The sequence below is a fragment of the Toxorhynchites rutilus genome, chromosome 3 (genome assembly GCF_029784135.1).
Source record: "Toxorhynchites rutilus septentrionalis strain SRP chromosome 3, ASM2978413v1, whole genome shotgun sequence".
Lineage (NCBI taxonomy): Eukaryota > Metazoa > Arthropoda > Insecta > Diptera > Culicidae > Toxorhynchites > Toxorhynchites rutilus.
Window position 1 is genome coordinate 196,631,492 of NC_073746.1, and position 27,063 is coordinate 196,658,554.

General features: G+C 40.9%; 1 long non-coding RNA gene across 1 annotated transcript in view; it reads left to right on the forward strand.

The window, feature by feature from the left end:
* Positions 1-5,165: 5,165 nt before the first annotated feature.
* Positions 5,166-27,063, forward strand: part of LOC129779839 (uncharacterized) — a 79,720-nt gene continuing 57,822 nt past the window's right edge. The window contains exons 1-2 of the long non-coding RNA XR_008743784.1: positions 5,166-5,696; positions 25,009-25,083. This is a non-coding gene — a long non-coding RNA (uncharacterized LOC129779839). The remainder of the gene's footprint in view (positions 5,697-25,008; positions 25,084-27,063) is intronic.

Here is a 27,063-nt window from a genome sequence, read left to right on the forward strand (position 1 = left end):
GAATTGACTTTACACGGCATTTGTTCATTTTTTTTTCACTCACAGAGCAAATATATTGAACTCAATTGAATTTGGAAACTGTTTCATTCAATCAAGAATTTAATCAATACAAACGAATGATTGCTAGGTGGAGGCGATCTGGCGTAGTGGTAACATCCGTACCTCTCACGCTCAAGGTCACGAGTTGAATTCTCACTCCCGACATTCTTCCGAAAAATGGAAGTAAAAGTGACGAACCAGCCAAAAGTGTTGAAAGTCACTATAATACAGACAAAAAAAAAGAATGATTGCTAAGCTAAGGTAGTTCCACGTGAACCTTGCGGTTATATCATAGATATAACCCACTCGTTTTTTCAAAACCACGAGTACTAAGTTTTCTAAATTGGAACCATTCCATAAAACACGGCGCTTATCAGGGCCATTAAACCTTTCAAAAAAGAGTTTACGAAATACAGTTCAATGCATTCTAAAATAATATCCAAAATAATAATAAAACACAAATATTTTCATAATTTGTTTGCCAGGATATGATGAGTATGTGAATTTGGCAGTTGTTCTGAGCTTATTGATGGTTGGGGACTTTCCCGATTATTCAATTTTCACCAATTCCTAAATTGCTTCTAGATTGAAAGTACAGTAATTTACATTTAGCTCGACATTTAGCTAATTGGACGGACCTGTAATGCGACATATTGAGTTGGACATTTTTGTAAACATAGAGTTCGGGGTCCAAATTATGACCCCACATTGAAAGTCGACACTGTACCACTGTCATCGCAAATGTTCAGGAAGGTTTAGCCGACAATAAACTCTTTAGATTGAAGATAATTTTGTGATCCTGAAAAGGGCCCTTTTTAGTGTGAATCCAACGAGCGAACAAATCGTAATGAATGTATTTTTTTGCCATCGCTGCCTTTTAACGCTCATTCGTTCGTCTCGTTGGACTCGCCCCTTTGGCTGAATCTGCCGATTTGTCTCTATCCTGTGAGCGTGTACCGCTAAAGTACAAAACGCGCGGATCCGCTGAAAAATATATCATTCCACTCCGACCGTCGACAGAGACGGACGTGTTTGGAGCTCCATTCATTACATGATTTTTAAAAAGCTATTTATTTCTCTTTTCAGATTGTCTACCTGCGATTCATAAACTACCTGTATGCCCTTGAGGACTACAATAATGGGGAAACCCCGGTCAACCGACCCAGGCATACCACATGGCACCAACAAACGACATCGATCGGACACCGGCAAGGAGCCAATATTAGAAAGAAACCGCTATGCTTTATTGGATGGCCATACCGTGGAGGAATCAACTACCGAGAACGTTAATGTTGAGAAAAAGGTGAAAGTACCATCTTATTTCACAACATCGAGAGATATAGGGACTTTGAGGTCTGAACTGCTGGCACTGAAATTGCAGCCAGTTTTTAAAATATACAGCATCGGCAATAAGATTACTAGTCCCACTCTGGAGCAATACAAAATCATTGGTTCACACCTGAAATCGAAAAATCATGAGTTTTACACTCACGATACCCCGTCTGAAAAACCATTTAAGGTGGTGCTGAGAGGTCTTCCTGCTATTGAGTTGGAGGATATTAAAAAGGATCTGGAACAATCACACAATATTCATCCGTTGGCTGTATATCGCATGACTCGGCATAAAACACCAGACAATGGGTATTCCAATGTCTTATATCTGATCCATATCAAGAAAGGATCAGCCAACATAACTGTTGTTTCGCCTGAGGGAAATCAGTACTATCTTTAACATCTCGGTACAATGGGACCGATACAAACCTCAACATCGGGATGTAACGCAATGTTCGAATTGCCTTGGTTTCGGACACGGAACAAGAAACTGTCACATGAAAACTCGTTGTGGCAAGTGTGCTGCTAACCATCTAACAAGCACTTGCAGCCCTCCAGAGGGAGAACCTCGCAAGTGCGTTAACTGTGGCGAAAGTCACCAAGCCACCAGCCGTAGCTGTACCAAACGTGCGTATTTTAAACGCATCAGGAAGCAAGCTACTGATAAAACGCAGAATAGGAAGAAGGTTCCAGACCCCCCCCCCCCAAACGTTCAGGTTCAGGTTCCAGGTCGCCCCCAAACGGCCTCTTCTAGCGAAAAGCCGAAAAAGGAGTAACCGAGCTATAGTAAGGTTGCAGCTATTGGCTTACCATCTACGCCAACACCATCACCTCATTCTTCTACTGAGGATCTCTATAGCATGCAAGAACTTGCAACCCTGTTTCTTGAACTAGATCGACAGACTAGAAGTTGTCGCAACCAACAGGAACAAGTACAAGTCATGCTACATTTTTATTATAACCATGGATCGGTCATCTCTAAGGCTAATTAATTGGAATGCCTGCTCTGTTAAGAGTAAGATCATCGAGTTCACTGACTTCCTGGTGACAAACAGCATCGACATTGTTACTGAGACGCATCTTAAACCGAATATTAATATTCGAGTCCCGAATTATCGTCTATTGATAATGGATCGTGCTGGTTCTGGTGGAGGAGGTGTTGCCTTAGCCATCAGAAATAACATCAGATATCGACTTTTGCCGTGCCTGAACTCAACATCATCGAAGCTATTGGGGCGGAAATCACAACATCGATTGGGCCTATTATCGTGATTGCGGTCTACTATCCCAAACAGACGTCAATCAGGGATGGCTCGGCGTTGCTTCTTAAAAACGATATCTTCAAGCTAACACGAAGGCAGTCGAAATACGTCATCGGCAGGGACATTAATGCTCGACATCAGTCCTGGGGAAACCAAAGGAGGAATCAAAAATGGAGTGACTCTAAATGATGATCTACAGTGTGGGCCAGTACTCCCACTCGCATTTCTCGTTCTGGAGTACATTCCATAATTGATTTCTTCATTACCAACATGGATCGCCACATCAGTGATCCTATTGCCCTTAACGAGTTGAGTTCGGATCACTTCCAAGTGATGGTTGAATTGGGAGTGAATGTCGTAGTCAGGAGGCCACAATGTAGACGGGACTATCATCGTGCGAATTGGGTGGAATTCCAGCAGCTTATTGACAACAACATTGATCTCGATCAGCCTCTTGAATCTCCCGAAGATATCGAAGCAACAGTCAGCACCATTCAGTTATTCAGGCTCGCCAAAACCACATCCCAGAAACGATTCAGGTGAGTGACTCTGTTCAAATTGATTCCATTACTAAATATTTGATTAGGCTTCGGAACCTCTATCGAAGGCAGTACCAACGTACTAGTATTCGAGAGAGGAAACGACAGTATAATCAGTTAACCAAGGTTATCCAGGCCAGAATGATTGATCTCCGTAACAAAAAATTCGCAAAAGCTATAAGTAAACTTCCGAATAATTCCAAGCCATTTTGGAGGCTCGCTAAAATTCTCAAGACCAAGTCTAATCCTATTCCTCCTTTTCTTCAACCTGACAATTCAGAACGATTGATAACACCTGCCGAAAAGGCTAATGCAATTGGCAACCATTTCGCTAGTTCACACAATCTTGTCCAGAACATTACAAGTCCATTTGAAGCTTCGGCGAATGATACTGTAAGGGCTATTGACAGCTATTGCTATTGTGGAGAGAGTCATGATGGGACTTCTTGCGCAAAAGAGCGCAAGTGTCTTCATTGCGACGAGGCTCCACATGATCTTTCTCAATGCCCGGTGTACATACTACGAGGGGAAAAACTCAAGCGTTCCTTAAAGGAACGTTCCAAGCGGACTTATGCAGAAATGCTTAAGAGTTCCGCTTCAACGACTCAGGACAATCCCTACTCCATTCTGCAGAACGACGAGCCTGTTGCTGACGCTCCCAATGCAGGAAGTTCCGGTACATCGCAGGGTGCCATTAGGAAAAGAAAAATTACTTCTTTTCCATCACTCCCCAGAAAGAAGACCGAAACTTCCCAAGTTGGAATGAAACCTCGTATCGAACGTGCTGAGAATAGACCGAAGCAAGTACCTCCTGGTTTAAGCGGTTCTTCTACGCACCAGGGGTCCTCAGCACTTCCCGGAGCAGAGCCCAACACGGCTGTTCCTTTTTCGCGGTCGAGGCAACAGCCACAATCTGGCTTGCTTTCGCTTTCTGACCTGGTGGACAATATTTTAAATGCTTTAAATATAAATGACCCTCTTAAAAGCATAGTATTATGTTTTCTCCCGATTGTGAGAACATTTTTGAAAGAAAAATGTGGTTTCGTGAGTCAGTCGATATTGCTTATGACCTCACGAAAAATATTGACTGGAGAAAATTTGCAGAAATAATCAGCCCAATTCTGTATTCCGACGGATTTCCATTTCGTTCGAAATCGTTGTTTCGTTCGAGCTATAATTTCGCTTCACCTATTCCGAACGTTTTGCCCCTTTAATGTTCTAAGAGAAACAGATCGAACGAAATGTAAATACAACTCGAACGAAATACAGAATGGAATTTAATCAAGTCGTTCGAAATATTTCGAATCGATCGAAATACAGAATAGGGGTGAATATCTGAAGCACTTGTTTCAATGCATGAACTTCCTCCACTCGAAGAGTATAACTTTACACGAGTTTGATTTACGAAAGCGCACTTCAAGCTCAAAAGAAACGTGTTCCTGCTACCACTTTCCGACGTCGTCCTCCATCACTTTGGTGGGACAAGGAGTGTTCAAAGGTCTACCTTGAAAAATCACCCGCTTTCAAAAAATTCAGGAAAACTGGATCAGTGGTGCAGCAACCAAAAAACCAGACGGGTTTTGTATACCAAAAATTATCAATAGGCTCGAGCCTAAATAAATAGATAGGACTGGTTGATCTTGAATAAACATAAAACATCTTTATCGCACGATCCTTAGTGATTCATAGTTTTTCAGATAGGGAAACATTTTATTGCACGACCCGTGTGAGGTCTAGTTTACAAGGCTCGGGTCGATCCCGAACATAAATAAATACATTTCTCCTGCACGATCCTGTTTGAGGATCGTGTGATTTATAGCGTCTAGTTTTAAGATAGGAATTTTAGGAAGGCAGTGAGTTTTGAGACACGAAAGAGGACGGTCGTTGTCTCTCTTGTCAGAACGGAAAAGAAATCCAGTTGCCTAGACCGCTAGGCAACGCCTCTGCATGTGGTGACAGCGGAAAAAAGTGCTTCTAAGTACAGGGCCATTTTCTGACTGGATAGAGAGAGCATATTCCGTTATCTGTGGTGAAAAAATACGATAGTAGCAGAACATCATCTACAGTTTGCTATAGTTTAACAAAATTCCGGTGAATTGAATGAATGTGAATGAATGAGTTTACAGAAAAAAGAAAAACACTTGCCAAGTTTTCTCAAAAAGTGTGGGAAAAGTGTTGATACTCCTAAAGTTACAAGAAAAAGAAAAAAAAAGTCCAAGGCTGACTCTGGATAAGTGAGCGAACGGTGCATTAGTGTGTGAAAACGAGCATAAGAAGGAAAAAGAAACTGTTCGGGGGGAATTTCCCAACAATATTTTATAAGTTATCGAAAAACGTATTTTTTTTCCTCTATCTGGCAACGAATCGCTTAGTGTCGGTATCAGTGAAAAAAAAGGAACTTTGTGGACTCTTTGTGTTTCGAAAACCGTGAAATTTTTATTCCAGTGAGTGAAAATAAAAAAAAGCAACAGGACCCGTGGAATGTTCTCGTGGAGAAGAGGATGTTCCAAATGTTATTGATAAGGTGAGTTTTTTTTTTAATTACAAATACTTCGGCTTAATCGGGAATAATTTCCACGTGGCCATATCGCATTAATGCAAATGCATTACATTCAGAGATGCCAGGGTTGAAGACATGTCTTCATTTTGAAAACATTTGATTTTGTGTATGTGGTATAGTGTATGTGGATTTTTGGGAGATATTATTCCAATAAAACTCCTAATATTGGCAGAAAATATCATAAAAAAAAAGAGTAAGGCTTTTAACTTAGAGTCATTCGTTCACTCTTGTTAGCAGTGTTAGTTGTTGTCTCGGTGTTATTCATTGGTTTTTTTTTGTTTCTTTAATTTGAAACGAGAGAGTATTGCTGTACGCTAAGAGAAACGGGAAGAATATTTTGTTTTGAGCTAATGAATGAAGAAGAGGGAAAACGTGAAACAATCCAGCAGGCGGAAATATAAGATAAATATTCCTAGAGGAATATAAGTGTGTACATGAATATAAGTTTATGGCCCATTTTGACACCGAACGCTAAAATGTTCGAATTAGAAGAGGTTTTCTAGTTACATACTATTTCAAGGCTTCAAAGCTGAAATAAACATCTTGAGTAATTTATAAAAATTGATTCACAAATGAGAGTCATCCATTCTATTTTTTTTCTCGGCATTTGGAACTTTGTAAAGAACACCCTAACAAAACACTTTTAACAGTTCCGTTTTTGTGGAAGAATTGGGGCGGTAGTCATTCAATGAATGGTTTTTAAGTCAATTATAATTTCTAAACTCATAAAATTTAGTTTGCGGTTGCACAATATATTTTATATTTATTGAAATAAACTTCAAAGGGTGTGAGTTTAAGTGGGTGAATGTTTGAAAAAGCAAACGTCGGTTAAATTATTGTAATATTATTATACAAAAATAATGAGATCGCGATGGATTTCATATCATCGTATAATCGGTTCACACGAGAAGTGAAAGAACGATTTATTTACTTCAAAAAGAATATTTCTAAAGATGTTGCCGAATGGAAAGGCAAATTTGCTCCAACAGTACAAGCTGATGATAAATTACAGAAACTTATAGGTACGATCGAAATTTGCAACGAAATTAATAATAGGATAGAATCTAAATTCCTCGCATTTGAACGAAGAATTATAGAACTAGAAAATGAGAAACACCAGATGAAGGTGGATACAAAAAACCTTCAACATGAAAAATGCCAGTTATTAAACAAACTGAGTAATTTTGATGAAATAGAACAATCAAACAAGAAATTGGAGAATAATTTGGACCGGGAAATTAGCGAAAAAACTGGCTTAAAACTAATAGTTGAAGAAAGGCTTCAAGATATCAGTCGGCTAGAGAAACGACTCAAAAATGAGAAAAATTCGCACTCAGTTATTCAAAGCACAAAAATCTCGCTAGAGAAAAAAATTGAGCGCCTGCAGATGCAGCACTCCGAATCGAAAAAAGCAGACGAAATAAATACTGCCAATTGGAAAATCAGGCTCAAAGAAAGCGAAACGAAGCTTCAAAATGAAAGATACAAAAATACACAGCTAACGGAGAAACACTTGCTATTGGAAGAATACAAGCGGAAAACATCTGGAGAAGTCGAGGAGCTGCGCACGTTGCTGCAAGAAAATAAGTCCGCTCTAGAACAAGAAAAAAGGAAAAACAATCAAGCAAAAACGCAGCTAAAAGCACTGATAAAAAGGAATCATGAACTTGAAGAAAAAAATAAAACGACAGAGAATCAATTGGAACTGTGCGCTAGTAATAACGCCGAGTTAAATAATACAAATGAGCTTTTGGACAATCGATGTCGATCATTAAAGAACGAATTGACAACTAAGGAACAAGAAAAACTATGTTTGATCGACAAAAACAATTGCTCGACGGACGAAATAATGGGATTGAAAAACTCGATTGAGGCACTGGAAAAGAAATTGAAAAATTACAATGAAACCAAAATGGAAAACCATCGTCTGAACACGTTGATTGGACAGTTTCAGGTAGAATTGAACACTTTGGAAAAAGAAAAAACGGATCTTATCGTTGCTGCTAAAAAGAAAGAAATGGAAGATCTAATTGATGTGGCTTTACTAATTTTTTTTTCTCTTCTCGAAACATAAAGTGGAATCAAAGAAGGAACAACTATTATTAACAGTATTCCATCAATTCTGTAAAAAAATGCTAATTTCGTTTGAAAAAACATTTCTATCTCCCATACTTCAATAGTATGATCAGGGAAATATGGGGAAATGCACTTATCGAATTTTAAATGTGTGATTTTGAATTTAAAACAAACACACTTTGGAAGTGGGATTTTTATAAAATGCAAAATTTGCATTAAAGTTTATGAGTAATTAAAAATGTGGGTCAAAATTATATTATCAAACATAAAAAAGAAACATAATAGCGCTATAAATGCGAAAATAATTAATGGAAGAGGAATACACACCCTTCGAATAAATGATAATGGAAGAGGCATACAAACCCTTCAAATATATGAAGAAAGAAATAAAAGAGTGAACAAGGGGATGATAATAAACATATTATACAAAGAGATATTTTTCATGTAGCTGCAAAAGCTCAACAATGTTGGTTGATAAGACGTTTTGGGAAATTTTATGGAAAAAAAATACACATTCATATATAAAAAAAAAATCTATTGCAAAATATATATATATATATATATATATATATATATATAAAAAAGAAGAAGGTTGATAACAATATTAGCAGGTAGATAGGAAATCTAACCTTTCGAACCAATTTTAGGGAAAACTCATCTAGTTTCCCCTAAAACTCATTGAGTAGGGGGATATGCAGCAACCAAAAAACCAGACGGGTTTTGTATACCAAAAATTATCAATAGGCTCGAGCCTAAATAAATAGATAGGTCTGGTTGATCTTGAATAAACATAAAACATCTTTATCGCACGATCCTTAGTGAGGATCGTGTGAGTCAGTTTTAAGATAAGGGCGGAACGATCCAGAATAAACGAATAAACGAATTACGATCATATGATTCATAGTTTTTCAGATAGGGAAACATTTTATTGCACGACCCGTGTGAGGTCTAGTTTACAAGGCTCGGGTCGATCCCGAACATAAATAAATACATTTCTCCTGCACGATCCTGTTTGAGGATCGTGTGATTTATAGCGTCTAGTTTTAAGATAGGAATTTTTGTTTATGTTTTGGTGTTCCGATAGCGGGGAGCTTATCGTAAGATTAGGTTTCGTTAAGAGGAATGAGAAAAATAAAAAGGCAGTGAGTTTTGAGACACGAAAGAGGACGATCGTTGTCTCTCTTGTTAGAACGGAAAAGAAATCCAGTTGCCTAGACCGCTAGGCAACGCCTCTCAGTGGAATGGTTTCGAAAGTACCAAGCTGTAGAAGCCAAACTAAAAGGTCTGATTACAGCAAAAAAGCGTGTATATTGGCGAAAGTTCGTCAATGGTTTGTCAAGGGAGACCGCTATAAGCACTCTTTGGAATACGGCTAGGAGAATGCGTGGCTGGAACCATACAAATGAAAGTGAGGAATACTCTGACCGTTGGATTTTCAAATTTGCAAGAAAGGTTTGTCCCGATTCCGTTTGACACATACTCATCATATCCTGGCAAACAAATTATGAAAAAATCAATTTGTGTTTTATTATTATTTTGGATATTGTTTTAGAAAGCATTGAACTGTATTTCCTAAACTCTTTTTTGGAAGGTTTAATGGCCCTGAAAAGCGCCTTGTTTTATGGAATGGTTCCAATTTAGAAAACTTAGTACTCGTGGTTTTGAAAAAAACCATTTCGAATGCCCTCGATGCCGCCTTGTTCTGGATTTGCCACCAAAGCAGTTTGTATAAAGAACAAACTTTTTCTTCTGCTACCTGCTGCCGTTTTGCGATTGCGTTTGTCACTCGCCACTCGCTCCAACTGCCTGTTCTGAATGCGGGTTTTCTTATCGTCGCGAGCAGCTTTACCAGCTACTCGATAACTTCGGCGGTCGAAACTATATATCGCCGGCTAGGTGGACTGGTGCACTGGTACTAACGCGCTCGGCCTAGCTACCCTTGCTGAGCAATTGGCGGATACACCTACGGGGAACTGCACCCCTGCACGATTCGAGTGGGACTTTGCCTTTCCCTTAACTTGTCCTCCTTTGTTACGTCCACGATGCCGATGCCGTACAACCACACGGGTTTACGGTTTGAAAGAAAATAAGATATTTTTTTTTTTCACTTAAATTCTTTTTATTTCTTAATTTGGTTTACATTATAATAAAGTACTACATATCAATACTCTGACCGTTGGATTTTCAAATTTGCAAGAAAGGTTTGTCCCGATTCCGTTCCTGCACAAAGCGTCGTACGCGACATTCCGCTCCAATGCGACTATGAGAATTTTTCGATGGTAGAATTCTCAATTGCCCTCCTCTCATGTAACAATTCAGCTCCTGGGTCGGACAAGATTAAATTCAACTTGTTAAAGAATCTTCCCGACTTGGCGAAACAGCGTTTGCTGAACTTGTTCAACAAGTTCTAGACTAGGGGGCGTTGCTGATTAAGGGTCAGCTGCATCCCAATAGGAAGTATCCCGTGTCGGGCACACGTACAGAGCATTGGAGACAGCAACATCCGAATTACGAAAACACTTGTAATACTAACCTCGAGCCAACCGCGAGTAATCGGTTACATATTACTAACATAGATAATAAGAAAAATTGTCAAAGTATTGAACTCCCGGCCCCGTGAGGCTAACGCCATATGAGTCTTGATAAAAATATATATTTTGAAAAAAAAGACGGGTGGGTAATGTCGGGGACATAACCGGAGTGACGTAGGACTATACAAAGGGGACAGCTTTTGTTAAATATATATTTTAAATATATTGTTTTATTTTCTTCTCCTACGTGAATACCTACCTATCTACCTGAAAAATGGATTAGTTTACTGTTTACTCTTTATGAATATGTTGATGGTTCTGAAAAGAACCTTTGGTGTTGTGTTTTTGTTATCACTCGATATTCCCATCTTGTTCGGCTAAACCTTCCTGTTTAGCTATTGCGTTTGCCACTCGCCACAGCTTTCACAGTTGGAAAATTTCTTCCCATCCAGCTTGTGACATGTTGTTCATTAAATTACATTTAATGCGACGTGCGGGAGAAACACTTTGCCACTCACTTAAACTAATTGTTGTCTTGATGAGTGCCGAACCGAAGCTGCTCTGTTCTTGATGCGGGTTTTCTGATTGTCGTGAGCAGCTTTGCAAGCCAACTCGCTCCAACTGCCTGTTGTTGTCTTGGTGTCCACGGAACCGATTGTGGTCTGTTCTGAATGCGGGTTTTCTTATCGTCGCGAGCAGCTTTACCAGCTACTCGATAACTTCGGCGGTCGAAACTATATATCGCCGGCTAGGTGGACTGGTGCACTGGTACTAACGCGCTCGGCCTAGCTACCCTTGCTGAGCAATTGGCGGATACACCTACGGGGAACTGCACCCCTGCACGATTCGAGTGGGACTTTGCCTTTCCCTTAACTTGTCCTCCTTTGTTACGTCCACGATGCCGATGCCGTACAACCACACGGGTTTACGGTTTGAAAGAAAATAAGATATTTTTTTTTCACTTAAATTCTTTTTATTTCTTAATTTGGTTTACATTATAATAAAGTACTACACATCAATACTCTGACCGTTGGATTTTCAAATTTGCAAGAAAGGTTTGTCCCGACAAACATAGGGTTCTACATCTTTAAGTTGCAATGTCAAGTTTTGTAATGATTTGTACCATACACATTATTCGATTGTTTCATATTCCTATTGTAAAATCATGCCTAAACTTTTCTAGTTTTTTGTTACCTTTTTTTTTACCTAAATCTAACTTATAAGATACCCTCCCCAAATTATTTACATTATCCCAACTTACACTACTTATCTAACTGGAAATAAATATATCTACCCAAACCCAAAGCCGTTACCTTGAATGATAACGACTATGAAGTCAGGTAGCATACTCATACAGATTTTGTATTATTCCGTGTGTTGAGAGAGCGCAACTCTGTTCAAATTTCATACAATTGTTATTGATAATTTCATCCAAGGTTTTAATTCCGGCCAGCTGATGTATCTCCGAATTTCGCGTTCTGGGTGGAGAGTTTGTATACTGCAAGTTTATTCGTTAGAGATAATCGAGAGTATCTATTGATCAGGGGATACAATGACCTGATTAAAATGTTGCATCTTGTGTCTGTTTTGTCAATGTGTGCTCTGAAGGTAAGCTTTCGATCGAAAGTTAGACCCAGATACACTACTTCTGAAGACCATACAATACTATTGCCATTAAGACTGACTGTCATATTTTGAGGAGGAACAAGCTTTGGAGTGTTCTTGTGGGGAAACAATATAACTTGTGTCTTTGCGGCATTTATGCATATTTTCCAATTATTGAAATATCCAGACAAAGCGTCTAACCCTCTTTGAAGTTTAGATCTTAGTTCTGTGATACTTCTGCCCTTGTAAATGATGGCAGTGTCATCTGCAAATAGTGACAGTTTCCCATCAGATGGGAGTGCGGGAATATCTGAAGTGTAGATATTGAAAAGAATTGGTCCCAAGATGGATCCTTGAGGAACACCTGCATTCACAATGAATTTCTCCGATGAAATATTGTTTATAGAAACATTGAACGCTCTATCAGAAAGATAATTTTTGATAATTTTTATCAAGTATGTAGGAAAACCAAAGTTCTGAAGCTTGTAAATGAGGTAAGGTAATGAATTAGAGAGACTTTAAACTCTGAGAGTTCATTCGTCTCTTGCCCTTGAGGGCGGGAAATTTAATTGAAAGGAAAACTAAGAAAAAAATACTGCAAAATTCATTATTCTCGCTCGACCCAGTACTAGTAACCGCTATGGATGTATGTCGTGTTGCCGCACCCCACACGGCTCTGGGGCCAAAAACACAACCAAACAAATGGAGCAGGGAAAAAGCCCCTTTTAGTGTGCTTGAGGAGCTCGCTTCTAAAAAGGGCGTAAAAAACCTGCTCATCTTTTGCTGAAATTAGAAGAGAAAACAAACAAAGTTTTATCAGTATAGGTAAATGTAGTAATTAAACATTAGATCTGTTCAAATAAACCTATATCCTTTAGGAAATCGATGGTCCTTTTTTCTTCGACGGCGTCGTCCGATAGTGCTGTCCTTATGGTGTCTGCAACCTGAAACTTTATTCTAGAAGCATTAAATCTAGAGCATGTGATTAATATGTGTTCCACCGTGAGTCTTACATTGCACGACTCACATAGTGTTGGTTCCGAACCACACATGATGAATTTGTGTGTTAAATATGTATGCCCGATACGTAAACGTGTCAGACATACTTGATTAGATCGGAGAATACTATCCTTCCAGGGAAGGGTAGTATTCTTGATCCTTCTTAAGAAGAGGTCACGGGAAAAATACCAACTGTTCTCCCAGCTCAATCTGAGGGATTGACTGACCCATCTGATGGTGTCTGTTGCTGGGGAGGAGGTGGTCCATAGTTCGGAGAGCCTACCCTCCTTGGCGAGACGATCAGCCTGTTCAATACCCTGGATTCTGCAGTGCCCTGGGACCCAGCAGAAAGTGATGTCTTTCCCTGTAATTTTTTCCTCAATGCTTTGTATCCAAGGGTGTTTACTATCGTCACTTTGTAGCGCCCGTAATGCACTATAGGAATCCGAGAAGATCACCACTTTACTGTCGTTATCACAGAGTGATGTCGCGAAAAGGAGAGCGGCAATTTCGGCGGAGTATACCGAACATATGGAAGGCAGTTGGAATTTTAGCTCCGTGTTATTGGCAAAAACTCCAAACCCTGTTAGGTTTCCATCAAAAAACCCATCTGTGAAGATTTTGTGGTGGGTGTGATACTTGTTATGAAGGTGGTTATTAAAACAGGCCCTGACAATGCTGCTGGCTTCCCCAGCCCTAACAGCATTTTTGATTGACCAGTCTATTTTTGGCGGATGTGCGTGCCATGGGCGTTGACCCACTCTGCTTAATGGGGCAATAGTCGGGAGGATGACTTGGCTGATATTTTGCAGCCAAATGTTGACTCTGGAGTGAATGGATAGAAGATCCGGGTATTTCTCGGACGTCCGGATGGCTTTAGTGGCTAGCATATTTGTGAGGAAGTGTTCGAAAGGAACTACGCCAGCCTCCACAAGCAGAGCGTTTATTGGGCTGGTCTGAAAGGCTCCTGATGCCTGTCTAATCACACTATGGTAGATAGGCTTTAAGTGATTCAAGTGAGCCCAAGAGGCCCGGCTGAAAAGTTCGATACCGTAACGAATTCTAGAGAAGATAATGCTTTTGCCTATGTTGCAGATGGTTTTACGAGAACTCAGGCGGCATCTGCCACCTAAAGCTTTCATCAGCCGCAGGCGGCACTTCATACTAGCTTTAGCATTTCTGAGGTGTTGTCCGGAAGATAGTTTACTGTCAACTAGCACTCCGAGAATTCGGACAGAGCTGACTCTCTTAATAGACATGTTCTAAACCTTTTCCTATGACCTTTACATTTGCAGCAGTGCATTATATTGGACTTCTCTGCAGAAAATTTAAACCCGATGGAATTTGCCCAGTTACTAACAGCCGAGATTCCTTCCTGCAGTCTTCTGCGGGCCATTTCTGGGAAAGCATTTCTTGCCATCAGCAGTAGATCGTCTGCATAGGCCAGTACCTCGGTGTTTTTAGGGATAACCTCTAGAACCGACTGCATAGCAACGAGGAAGAGGGAAACTGATAGAACCGAACCTTGTGGTACTCCGTTTTCTAGGCAACGGTGATCCGAAAGTACTCCTCCGAAGTAAACTTGAAAGCCTCGATTGGTGAGGAAACAGCGAAGAATGTTGAAGAGGGAGCCTTCAAAACCCCATCGGTGGAGTTGATCGATAATGTTATGTCGCCATGTGGTATCGTAGGCTTTGGCTAGATCGAGTGAAGCAATTTCGCTGTGGTGGCCCTTTTCGATAGTCTCTTGAAGGAAATGATCGAGTTGACTGAAGTAGGTGCCCGTACCTTAACCTCGGCGGAAGCCATGTTGCCTGGGGTCCAATAGTTGGTATTCTTCAAGGGCCGTCCTAAGTCTTCGATTGATCATTCTTTCGAAGACTTTCCCTAAGCAGTTGAGGAGGGTTATGGGACGGAAGTTGTTCGCGGCCCGTTTACTCTCCTTCACTTTTGGGATAGGTATTACCAAGCCCGTTTTCCATGCATCTGGGAAATAGCTGTTAGCCCAACATTCGTTGTATATCTGAAGGAGTAGAATTTTTGCATGAAGAGGAAGATGCTTGATCATCGGATATTCGATTCCGTCTGGGCCAGCTGATTTGCTTTTGGATATTTTTATTGCCCATAACAACTCGTCCAAAGAGAACTTATCGTTGTATTTGTGGACCTGTTCCGAAGCAGGAGGAAAAACTTTAAGTTCCGCCTCCGCCTTAATAGCCTTGAATTCGTTGGTGTAGTTGGAGGTGGCTGAAATAGTGGCAAAGTGGTCGGCTAGATGGTCGGCTATGATGCCTGGATCTTCGGAGAAGGTGCCATTAATTTCGAGGGAATAGCAGTTTGAAGCTTTCTTGCCACTAAGAGAGTTGACCTTGTTCCAAAGTTCAGATGTCGAAGTATTAGGGTTGATGCCATCAAGAAATTCCATCCAACTGTTTTTCTTGGCTTCGGTTATTACCTTCCTGGCTAGAGCTCTAGCCGTTTGGAAGTTTGTTAGGGCAATCATTTTGTAAGCGCTTCCATCAGGAAGGCGTCGTAGGATACGGAGGGATTTTCTTCTCCCTTTGATGGCCTGTGCAACTGCATCGTTCCACCATGGTACAGCCTTTCGGCCGGGTTTCCCACTGGTACGGTGGATATTTTGTTCAGCCGCTAAAATAATGGCGTGGGTAAATTCTTCCAAAGAGCAGCTTTCGTGTTCGGAAAGTAAGCTGTTGATTGTGGATTCGAAGCCTTCCCAGTCAGCCGACTGGTATATCCATTTCCTGCGCAAACGAATGTTTGGGTTTCTAGACAGGGTTCGGATGTGGATGGGGAAATGATCACTACCTCTGAGGTCACTATCAACGGTCCAGCTCAACCTGGGGGCGAGGTCCCAGGAAGCAATCGTGATGTCAATGGCCGATGATGATCCGCGATGGATATCTATCCTGGTATGACGGTGATCGTTAAGTATGATGATGCTTAGTTTTTGGACGATTCCCAAAATTGTTCTACCTCTTTTGTCAAATTTGTTTCCTCCCCATGAAGAGTGGGAGGCGTTAAAGTCACCCATCAGGACGAATGGGTGCGGTAACTGTTTGATGGCATCCGTAAGTTGAGTTTCAATGTCATTACTGTGCAATGGGGGAATATAAATGGAAGCAAGGGTTACCTGTAGAGGTCCCTTCAGTTGTAACGCACATATTTGTAATGATGATGTTATGGGGATGACGGTATGAGGAAGGTCACTCAGGACAGCGAGGCAGGCTCCAAAAAGCCCCGAGGATGGCCCTTCCTTAAAATACCTTGAAAATTTGCCGCTAAACGCCCGCTCTAAGAGCGATACGTTGATTTTTTTAGCTTCTTGAAAAGCCAGTGCTAGTGGGAGATGTTGTTCCTCAGCTAACATTAGCTTAATTTCGTTCATGGAAGTGGATAGCCCACGCAAGTTCCATTGAATAGCAAGTTTTCGGTTGGGTGTTTGGTTACAGGACGAAGGGTTGCTGTTACTAGCTATAGGAGTGAATTTTAAAAAAGAGAAAAAGGTAAGTGGGCTGAGGTAAGTAAATAGGGGTTCGAAGATGGGAGAAGGGTATGAGATTAGGAATGGGTAGATTTGCCGGATTTGTTCTTTAGTCTAGGATCATTTTTGGAAACGTTGGCAATTGGTTTGTTGCCAAGTGGGGTGGGTTTGTTTGAATGGTTGGATTGGTTGGAGGTTTTAGTTTTGGATGCGGTGGTTGGTTGGAATGGAGTGGATGGTTGGGGGGAAGTGGATGGTTGGAGGGAAGTGGATGGTTTGGATTCGTTGGATGGTTGGGTTGAGTTGTATTTTTGGTTTTTGGATTTCTTCCTATTGGATTCTTTTCCTCGATAAATTTCCTCTTCTGATGATTTGAATTCATCTGAGGTTGACCTTTTGTTAGTATTCTTCCTCTTGTTGGAGGGGGTTGTTTCAATTTCCATTGAAATATCTGGGTCGGATTCTGAATCTGACGAGGAGGTGCTGAGTTCCGATTCCTGTGGATTACTGGACGGGATTGGAACTGCTTTTACGGAAGAACTTGGCTTAGCCTGAGTGCAGTTGCATTTGCATTGAGAACAACCTGTATTTTGAATTTTATCTAGTCTTTCTTGTAGCTTACTAGCAAAGGAAGGACCATTTTTGTTCTCAAAAATGGATTTAGCTTCCTTATATGACACACCTTGATCGATTCGGACTCTGGTGATGTTATCCTCTGCAATCCACGCTGGGCACTTCCTACTGGTAGAAGCGTGATTTCCCTTGCAGTTCACACAAGAGGCAGGTGCATTGCAAATACAATTTTTAATTTTGTCTTTATCATTATTATTTGTGTTAAGTTCAGGGTGGGCTACACCGCAGTTACGACAAAGTTGGATTTTTTTAGCGCACTTTTTGGAAGTGTGGCCAAAAGCGAAGCATCCGAAGCATTGCATCGGGTTTGGGTAGAAGTTTCTGGTTGAAGCACGGAGGAATCCGAAGTTAATTGCTTCAGGGATAACTGTTCCGTTAATGGTGAGGATCATGGTTGAAGTAGGAACTCTTTCCTTCAAGACTGGGTCAAATCGTAGAATTTTTTTAACACCGATCACATTTTGGTCGGCTAGTTCAGATAGGAGGACATCTTCGTTTAAAAACATTACGTCACGACAGGACACAACGCATTTGCGTTGGTTCAAGGTGGGATGGTATATAATTTCAATGGGTGTTTCGTCGATCAGCGACTTTGTACCCAGAAGCAATTGAACGAGTTTTTCATCTCGTAGATGTAGCGCATATTGAAGGCGATTTTTATCGTCGCGTTGATGTTTGGCATCTTTAAATTCCTTACCGATCACTCCTTGGATCGATTTGGAAACAGTAAAAGGATTCGATGGAAGAAGATTGCCTTCAGTGGCTCTCAACAGTAATATTTGTAAGTTGCCATCAAAAGGGTCAGCCCATCTGGGCAAGGTACGAGTGGTGGTAACACCATTATAAATGTTGGTTGGCCTTCCGGCGCCGGAGCTGCTGGAAGCCATGATCGGGGCCTGGCTATATCAAAATACAGCCAGGCGCGGAAAAATATTCACACACCGAGGTAGAATATACGACGTGCGACGGGGGACGAAAACGGCGGAGGACAGTAACGGCGGGGGACAATGCCAACGCAGTTACAAGAACTTGAGGAAAAGTTCACTGGCAGAAAAGCACTGTTTTAAAAACACTTGGAAAAGTCACTTTTAAATATCTGTTAAATTAAAATCAATTTGGGATATGTAGTAAAAATTTTCTAACCTATACCCTTTGGGCGTCCTATTTCTCACTAACTCCTAGTATTAAGAAAAGTTTGGTCACTCACCGATCGTGTTGAAGGACCTCCTCGAAGGTCACCACCTGATGGCAGTGGGGTAGCGGGGAAGGGCCTGGAACCGCCGACGACAGGGCCACATCCGCAGCGGTTCGAAACGACGAAGCGAAAATAACCTCCTTTCACACCTACTGAGTTGCTGATGGCTGAAGAGCAGAAATTGCGCCAAAATCGCGCGTCACTGGCAGGAAAACGTTGCTGATGAGACGGGTGCAAACAGCGGGACACGCAAGGGGCAGTGAAAACTGCCGGTCAAAGTGGCCAATCCGACCGAACCAACTTCCTGAATGGCCGTTGGGGGCTTCTCGGCTGCTTCCTCCTTTCCTGATATCCGGGCAACTGTTGCTGTAAGAAACGCTTTATTTAGGACCGAAATTAGCTTTGAAAAAAGCTTTGCATTCGGTAGCAGGAGAAAACTTCTATTGCTATTGTTCTCTTTTAGAATGGCGCTAAAAACATAACCGTTGCGGTCGAGTATCAGTAGCACCTTCGTAAATGAGACCATTATGCCAAACATTATCAATTGCTTTTTCAACATCAAGAAGTGCCATGGCAGATGATTTTGAAACTGACTTGTTTCGTTTGATTATGTTGTATACTCTACGAAGCTGGTGAATGGTAGAGTGGCCTTTTCGGAATCCAAACTGCTCATCCAAAAATATATTGTGCTCATCTGCAAAAGCAAGAATGCGCGTTAATATAATTTTTTCGAATACTTTCGAAAATGCTGGGAGAAGGCTAATTGGTCGATAGCTCTTTGAAGAAGAAGGATCTTTTCCGGGTTTTAGTATCGGGATCACTTTTGCCAACTTCCAACTCGAGGGGAAGTAGCCAAGTGATAGACATCTGTTGAAGACAGAAGTCATAATTTCTTATAAGTTGTTACTAAGATGTTTCAGCTCAATGTTAAATATACTATCGAAGCCGGGGGCCTTCATATTCTTCCACGAGCGTATAACCGAGATAACCTCTGCAGTCGAGATGATTTCATTCTCTTGAGGTACAGAATGAATATTGTCAATAGCCCTTACAGTATCATTTGCCGAAGCTTCAAATGGACTTGTAATGTTCTGGCCAAGATTGTGTGAACTAGCGAAATGGTTGCCAATTGCATTAGCGTTTTCGGCAGGTGTTATCAATCGTTCTGAATTGTCAGGTTGTAGAAGAGGAGGAATAGGATTAGACTTGGTCTTGAGAATTTTAGCGAGCCTCCAAAATGGCTTGGAGTTATTCGGAAGTTTACTTATATCTTTTGCGAATTTTTTGTTACGGAGATCAATCATTCTGGTCTGGATAACCTTGGTTAACTGATTATACTGTCGTTTCCTCTCTCGAATACCAGTACGTTGGTACTGTCTTCGATAGAGGTTCCGAAGTCTAATCAAATGTTTAGTAATTTGATCAATTTGAACAGAGTCACTCACCTGAATCGTTTCTGGGATGTGGTTTTGGCGAGCCTCAGCCCTCGATATCTTCGGGAGATTCAAGAGGCTGATCGAGATCAATATTGTTGTCGATAAGCTGCTGGAATTCCACCCAATTCGCACGATGATAGTCTCGTCTACATTGTGGCCTCCTGACTACGACATTCACTCCCAATTCAACCATCACTGGGAAGTGATCCGAACTAAACTCGTTAAGGGCAATAGGATCACCGATGTGGCGATCCATGTTGGTAATGAAGAAACCAATGATGGAATGTACTCCAGAACGAGAAATTCGAGTGGGGGTTGCTGGACTAAGAATCCTGTAGTGCCCACACTGTAGATCATCGTTTAGAGTCACTCCATTTTGATTCCTCCTTTGGTTTCCCCAGGACTGATGTCGAGCATTAATGTCCCCGCCGATAACGTATTTCGACTGCCTTCGTGTTAGCTTGATGATATCGTTTTTAAGAAGCAACGCCGAGCCATCTCTGATTGACGTCTGCTGGGGATAGTAGACCGCAATCACGATAATAGGCCCAATCGATGTTGTGATTTCCGCTCCTATAGCTTCGATGATGTTGAGTTTCAGGCACGGCAAAAGTCGATATCTGATGTTATTTCTGATGGCTAGGGCAACACCTCCTCCACCAGAACTAGTACGATCCATTCTCAATAGACGATAATTCGGAACCCGAAGGTTAACATTCGGTTTAAGATGCGTCTCAGTAATGATAGCTACGTCGATGCTGTTTGTCACTATGAAGTCAGTGAATTCAATGACCTTACTCTTGAGAGAGCAGGCATTCCAATTAATTAGCCTGAGAGATGACCGATCCATGGTTATAATAAAAGTGTAGCATGACTTGCACTTGTTCCTGTTGGTTGCGACAACTTCTAGTCTGTCGATCTAGTTCAAGAAATAGGGTTGCAAGTTCCTGCATGCTATAAAGCTCCTCAGTAGAAGAGGAATGAGGTGAAGGTTTTGGTGTAGGTGGTAAACCAATAGCTGCAACCTTACTATAGCTCGGTTGCTCCTTTTTTGGCTTTTCGCTAGAAGAGGCCGTTTGGGGACGACCTGTAGGAAGTGGAAGAGGAGGAAAAACAGGAATCGTTCGAGAAACCATTGGAGGGAACTCCTTGTCAGTAAGTTCTGGAACCTTCTTCCTATTCTGTGTTTTATCAGTAGCTTGCTTCCGGATACGTTTAAAATCCGCACGTTTTGTGCAGCTACGGCTGGTGGCTTGGTGACTTTCGCCATAGTTAACGCACTTGCGAGGTTCTTCCTCTGGAAGGCTGCAAGTGCTTGTTAAGTGGTCAGTAGCACACTTGCCACAACGAGTTTTCATGTGACAGTTTCTTGTTCCGTGTCCAAAACCAAGGCAATTTGAACATTGCGTTACATCCCGATGTTGAGGTTTGTATCGGTCCCATTGTACCGAGATGTTGAAGATCTCACTGATTTCTCTTAGGCGAGTTATGTTGGCTGATCCTTTCTTGAAGTGGATCAGGTACAAAACATTGGAATACCCATTGTCTGGTGTCTTATGCCGAGTCATCCGATATACAGCCAACGGCTGAATATTGTATGATTGTTCCAGATCTTTTTTAATATCCTCCAACTCAATAGCAGGAAGACCTCGCAACACCACCTTAAATGGTTTTTCAGACGGCGTATCGTGAGTGTAAAACTCATGATTTTTTGATTTCAGGTATGATCCAATTATTTTGGAATACCCATTGTCTGGTGTTTTATGCCGAGTCATCCGATATACAGCCAACGCGGCTGAATATTGTATTATTGTTCCAGATCTTTTTTAATGTCCTCCAACTCAATAGCAGGAAGACCTCGCAACACCACCTTAAATGGTTTTTCAGACGGCGTATCGTGAGTGTAAAACTCATGATTTTTTGATTTCAGGTATGATCCAATTATTTTATATTGCTCCAGGTTGGGACTAGTGATTTTAATCCCGATGCTGCATATTTTAAAAACTGGCTGCAATTTCAGCGCTAGCAGTTCAGACCTCAAAGTTCCTATATCTCTCGATGTTGTAAAATAAGGTGGTACTTTCACCTTTTTCTCAACATTTACTTTCCTGGTAGTTGGTTCCTCCTCGGTATGGCCATCCAATAAAGCATAGCAGTTCCTTTCTAATATTGGCTCCTTGCCGGTGTCCGATCGATGTCGTTTGTTGGTGCCATGTGGTATGCCTGGGTCGGTTGACCGGGTTTTCCCCATTGTTGTAGTCCTCAAGGGCAGACAGGTGGTTGATGAATCGCAGGTAGACAATCTAAAAAGAGAAATTAATAGCTTTTTTAAAAATCAGGTAATGAATGGAGCTCCAAACACGTCCGTCTATGTCGACGGTCGGAGTGGAATGATAAGATATTTAATTTTTTTTTTCACTTAAATTCTTTTTATTTCTTAATTTGGTTTACATTATAATAAAGTACTACATATCAAGTGATCAACCTAGGGTTCTACATCTTTAAGTTGCAATGTCTTGTAATGATTTGTATCATACACATTATTCGATTGTTTCATATTCCTATTGTAAAATCATGCCTAAACTTTTCTAGTTTTTTGTTACCTTTTTTTTACCTAAATCTAACTTATAAGATACCCTCCCCAAATTATTTACATTATCCCAACTTACACTACTTATCTAACTGGAAATAAATATATCTACCCAAACCCATAGCCGTTACCTTGAAAGGTAACGACTATGAAGTCAGGTAGCATACTCATACAGATTTTGTATTATTCCGTGTGTTGAGAGAGCGCAGCTCTGTTCAAATTTCATACAATTGTTATTGATAATTTCATCCAAGGTTTTAATTCCGGCCAGCTGATGTATCTCCGAATTTCGCGTTCTGGGTGGAGAGTTTGTATACTGCAAGTTTATTCGTTAGAGATAATCGAGAGTATCTATTGATCAGGGGATACAATGACCTGATTAAAATGTTGCATCTTGTGTCTGTTTTGTCAATGTGTGCTCTGAAGGTAAGCTTTCGATCGAAAGTTAGACCCAGATACACTACTTCTGAAGACCATACAATACTATTGCCATTAAGACTGACTGTCATATTTTGAGGAGGAACAAGCTTTGGAGTGTTCTTGTGGGGAAACAATATAACTTGTGTCTTTGCGGCATTTATGCATATTTTCCAATTATTGAAATATCCAGACAAAGCGTCTAAACCTCTTTGAAGTTTAGATCTTAGTTCTGTGATACTTCTGCCCTTGTAAATGATGGCAGTGTCATCTGCAAATAGTGACAGTTTCCCATCAGATGGGAGTGCGGGAATATCTGAAGTGTAGATATTGAAAAGAATTGGTGCCAAGATGGATCCTTGAGGAACACCTGCATTCACAATGAATTTCTCCGATGAAATATTGTTTATAGAAACATTGAACGCTCTATCAGAAAGATAATTTTTGATAATTTTTATCAAGTATGTAGGAAAACCAAAGTTCTGAAGCTTGTAAATGAGACCATTATGCCAAACATTATCAAATGCTTTTTCAACATCAAGAAGTGCCATGGCAGATGATTTTGAAACTGACTTGTTTCGTTTGATTATGTTGTATACTCTACGGAGCTGGTGAATGGTAGAGTGGCCTTTTCGGAATCCAAACTGCTCATCCAAAAATATATTGTGCTCATCTGCAAAAGCAAGAATGCGCGTTAATATCATTTTTTCGAATACTTTCGAAAATGCTGGGAGAAGGCTAATTGGTCGATAGCTCTTTGAAGAAGAAGGATCTTTTCCGGGTTTTAGTATCGGGATCACTTTTGCCAACTTCCAACTCGAGGGGAAGTAGCCAAGTGATAGACATCTGTTGAAGACAGAAGTCATAATTTCATATAAGTTGTTACTAAGATGTTTCAACTCAATGTTAAATATACTATCGAAGCCGGGGGCCTTCATATTCTTCAACGAGCTTATAACCGAGATAACCTCTGCAGTCGAGATGATTTCATTCTCTTGAGGTACAGAATGAATATTGTCAATAGCCCTTACAGTATCATTCGCCGAAGCTTCAAATGGACTTGTAATGTTCTGGCCAAGATTGTGTGAACTAGCGAAATGGTTGCCAATTGCATTAGCCTTTTCGGCAGGTGTTATCAATCGTTCTGAATTGTCAGGTTGAAGAAGGGTTCGGGATGTCGCCAATAAGCTGAATTTGTCAAGTTCATTCGTCCTGCGAACCAAGCAGCGGGAGGGCCTGCGTACATACAAGGTTCAGAAGGTTCCTAACCGCGACGAAAGGCAAAACATGGTGGGGAACACGCGAGCCCGGAAGCTGTATACCGAAATGCTGACGAAGTCGCATTGCCTGGTAATGGACGACGATACCTACGTCAAAGCGGACTTTCGTCAGCTGCCGGGCCTGTTGTTCTTCTCCGCAAAGTACAAATTCAGCGTTCCGGAGAAGATTCGCAAGCAGAAATTATCCAAGTTTGCCAAAAAGTACATGGTGTGGCAAGCGATCTGCTCTTGCGGAAAGCGGAGCGCCCCGTTCGTGATGACCGGCACGGTAAACGGGCAGGTTTACCTTAAGGAGTGCCTACAGAAGCGCTTACTACCACTATTGAAGCAGCACGAGGGCCCGACCATCTTCTGGCCGGATCTCGCTTCGTGCCACTATTCAAAGGACGTGTTGGAGTGGTACGAAGCCAACGGGGTCACCTTCGTGCCAAAGGAAATGAACCCGCCCAACGCGCCGGAGCTTCGCCCAATAGAGAAATATTGGGCGATTATGAAGCAGGCCCTCCGGAAGAACCCAAAAGTTGTCGGAGGCGGACTTCAAGAGAAAATGGATTTCTGTTAAAAAAACTACAACCTGACGTTGTACAGAACCTTATGGACGGGGTAAAGAGGAAGGTGCGAGCATACGGGCTTGGGCTCGAAGTATGAATAAAAAGAAAATGGCAAAAGTTGTTTAATAGTTTTTATTTTACTGTCTAAAATTTTCAAAAGGATCGGTCTACTGGGCGAATTTCTACAGCGTTTTTTCCGTGATGCAATTTGATGTGACACACCCTTTACACGATGCATATTCGATTCAAATCGGATAATTAGAACTATGCTTTTTTGCTACACTTTGAATGTTTCTTAATCATATAAATTTTAATTGTATGTGTGAAACGCAGTATGATACTTGTATAAACTCTTAAAACAAATCATTTCAAATTACATTAACTTTACATTAACAATAGTCTAGTATCTTTTTTACCTTTTTTTTGTAAGTCATTCGAATATCATTTACTTTTTTTCGTAGGTTCGGGAACGCCTAAGAGTTGCATTGGAAAAAAATACTGAACTTGAAGGAGAGTTGACTAATCTCAAAGAAGAGGTATGTACCACCTTATTTATACGCTCTCAAACATTAAATCGTATGCAATGCGAATCGTATCCAGCAATTATTAAATCATATAACTTTACTTATTCTATTATTCAATTATAGAGTAGGATCAAACCATATAAATTACGAATAAGTGACTTATTCGTAATTTGTGATAACAATCATCGGTTTTCTGATTATCATTAATCAGTAAATCCAGTAAAACAGTCCTGTAATGCGACTCGTATAATTGGACATCTTTTTCTTCTTGAATAGCACTAACGTTCCTAGAGGAGCTTCGCCCTCTTAACGTAGTATTACTTGCGTCATTTCTATTAGTACTTAGTTGAAATTTCTGAGTCGAATAACACGCCTTGAATGCATTCTAAGAAGCAAGCTCAAGAATACGCGTGACCACAGTGCAGAACGGACAAAGGGCCTGATCCTCGAATACACTACGAACACACTTCACGGTGGAAACGGAATGAAACGTATCCGCGATGACAACGGTACGGTGTCGACATCTGGATACGAGATTAGTTTCCCACTAAACTTATCATTATAATATCAAATTATCTTCAGATGAAATTTTTGTATGAGATCATTATATCACATGAAGAAAACAATGTTTTCCACTCACATTGAAAACCAATTTGATACAAAGAAGTTAGTTTTCATTAATGATTTTTTATTTGAAAAGTGCTCATTCTGCCTGAAAACTCAATATTTTCTTCGACACTTCATTAACTCATGAAACGTTGTTCAATGGCGTGCCGTTTATTTCGTTTCCACCGTGAAGTGTATTCGAGAATCAGGCCCAAAATTTCTGTGACGAAAAATTCCCCCGACCAGAACGGAAATCGAACCCGAACTCCCGGCATGTGAGGTTTGACGCTAATCACTCGGCCACGGGAGCACTTGTATAATTGGACATTTCCGCCTCTAATTGGATATCATTTGGGACCAAACATCTATTTTGGGACCCAAATTAAAAGATCGAGTCGCCTCTAATGCATCACTTAGTGGTGCCTCGGTATGTCGAATTAGAGGAAACTTTCTGTATATTTGCACAGAAAGATATTAGAGTAAACAGAGAGATGCCTAACGAAGTTAACCACTTCCCGTACGATTTAATTTTCAAAAGAGTGGACCAAATGCAAACACTTCGATGGATCACGCATCGAATAATTTCAGTACTCTGCTGAGCGTCTTAGCGCGTTGTGATATGCAAGTGTGCCACGAGAAAGACTCGATACTGTACGTTTTGGCACAATTATTTCATATCGAGTGAGACTCGATGTTGTACGTGGAAGGGTTAATCTGTACTAGGTGCCTGGGCACTGCGATATAGAAGGTAATGAAACAGTCGATCTCTTAGCAAGATTAGGATCTTCAACTAAATTCGTCGGGCCTGATCCATTTTGTGGACTATCAACATCATGCATGAAATCTGACCTCAAAACCTGGTAAATATCAATTATTGAAGCCAACTGGAGGGCTCTAACATCAAGACAATCCAAATTATTCGTTACACCTTGTAGTAGAATAACACGCAACCTACTCAGCTTGAATAAGGCAGATTTGAGTACATTAACCGGAATATTGACCAGACACTGTCCGAGCAGGTATCACCTTTAAAAAATAGGAATACTGGCAGATGATAACTGTCGTTTCTGCAATTTCGAAGCTGAAACTTCGGAACATTTACTGTGTCAATGCAGTACACTAATTCTGCGAAGACTGCGGATTCTTGAAAAAGGCTTATGCCTAACGAGATTTGGTCTGCTGAACCCAAAATGGTAAGGAACTTCATAGTGGAAGTCATACCTTCGTGGGGGGATATGCAAAGCCCTGGTGCGACTATCACCTATAAATATATCAGGGAATAAGTGATAGAACGAACTGACACTGTATACATAACAAACTGGAGTGCACTACAATAGATCAAACTAATAGTCACAGTGGTACAATGCTTCTACAGAAGAAGAAAAC